Genomic DNA, 1,462 nt, shown 5'->3' with positions numbered 1-1,462 from the left:
ATTCTATTATATATATATATATATATATATATATATATATATATATATATATATATATATATATATATATATATTTCAAATGGTCTAATTTTTCTCTTTTTTTTTTTCCAAAGAAGGAGCGCGATTTTGACCGAGGTCGTTACGCGAGAACACGTAGAATTTTCCGGCCCATGCGCGTTTTCTCACCCTCTCTCTCTCTCTTTCTCTTTCCATCTCGCGGCACACCCCGGTCGCTTTTACTTGTTGCTGCCGCCGGGATAGTTCCATGCGCGTTTCTATCGATCCGTCCTCTATCGCCCTATATAAAAGTCGCCGCCATTGGTAGTCGCGCGAGAACAGGACGGAGTCCCGTGCACACGCAGGAATCGCCGTTGAACGTCGTCATCGTCGTTGACCGTCGCTCGTCACTATCGGTAGAAACGCTCGCTGGCAGCTCGTGCGAAGGACCGAGGGGTGTCACGCGGATGATAAATTGAAAATCAGGTAGGTCCTGCCGCGGAGACCCCATTTATTCATTAGTCATCGGTGCCGAGAACGAGCTCGCGCTTTTATCATGGGCGCGCGTCAATAATCGCGCGATGACAATTCCGCGTCCCGTCCCCGCCAAACTCCCGACCCCGTTCACCAGCTGCGGAATGTTCGCACGCAATCGCGAAATTATGAGCTTCCTGTCGCCCCGACATTTCTCCCGCATTGTTGTCGTCGTCGTCGTGGTTGTCGCTCGGTCGATCGCGAGACGAGCGTGTTTCGCGAAATTCAGCCCGGATTTTCGCGCCTGGACCTGTGTACCATCTGTTAGCCGCTGACGACCGGTCCGTGCGGTCATTATTGAATATGACCTTGCTCGTTGATGAGCCGACGATATTGGCAAATTTCATTAACGCGATCAACAATCGAGAGATCTCTTGGGAGCGGGACAATTACGCCGTTTTACGTAAAATGTCAATTCGACTGTCGGCAGGAATTCGAATATGTACACGAAGAGAACACACGCATTATAGAGTTTTCTATTTTTTTCATATTCTTTTCAATTTTATTGTTTTTAATAGTCTAGAAATAGATTGTCAATAAGGTCTACCTTGCTAAGAAATATAGTAAATTTCCCTAGAAATATAACAAGTATTTTAATAGTTCATTTGAACAACTAATTATTGCAGAATGTCATTTATTCTCCGGTTATAAGATCTTAAGGTAATTTTTACTGTAATATTCTCTCCGTGTATCATCACGACGCATCTGTCTGTAAACATTTTTTCGGATAACGTAGCACTTATCGATCCGAATGTACGCCATATGATATCGCGCAACGTAATATATATTTGTGTTTCCTTAATTACGCCATTCTGCTACCTTATCGTCGCGTGAAACGCTCTCGCTCTCGCTCTCGCTCTCGCTCTCTCTCTCTCTCTCTCTCTCTCTCTCTCTCTCTCTCTCTCTCTCTCTCTCTCTCTCTCTCTCTCTC

The 1,462-nt window shown here is 44.9% G+C and overlaps 2 protein-coding genes across 2 annotated transcripts in view; one reads left to right on the top strand and one right to left on the bottom strand.

Annotated features, from left to right (window-relative positions):
• Nucleotides 1-1,462, bottom strand: part of LOC116847429 — a 16,118-nt gene that overhangs the window by 2,473 nt on the left and 12,183 nt on the right. The gene's annotated exons all lie outside the window — the stretch shown is intronic.
• LOC116847426 overlaps nt 309-1,462 on the top strand; it is a 10,486-nt gene continuing 9,332 nt past the window's right edge. The window contains exon 1 of the mRNA XM_032822418.1: nt 309-483. The gene's annotated coding sequence lies outside the window, so the exon portion shown is untranslated. The remainder of the gene's footprint in view (nt 484-1,462) is intronic.

The sequence above is a fragment of the Odontomachus brunneus genome, unplaced genomic scaffold, assembly GCF_010583005.1.
Source record: "Odontomachus brunneus isolate Ranch 3 - 2012 unplaced genomic scaffold, Obru_v1 Obru_scaffold_077, whole genome shotgun sequence".
Lineage (NCBI taxonomy): Eukaryota > Metazoa > Arthropoda > Insecta > Hymenoptera > Formicidae > Odontomachus > Odontomachus brunneus.
The sequence above is the reverse complement of the archived record's forward strand: the minus strand, read 5'-3'. Positions and strand labels throughout refer to the sequence as shown.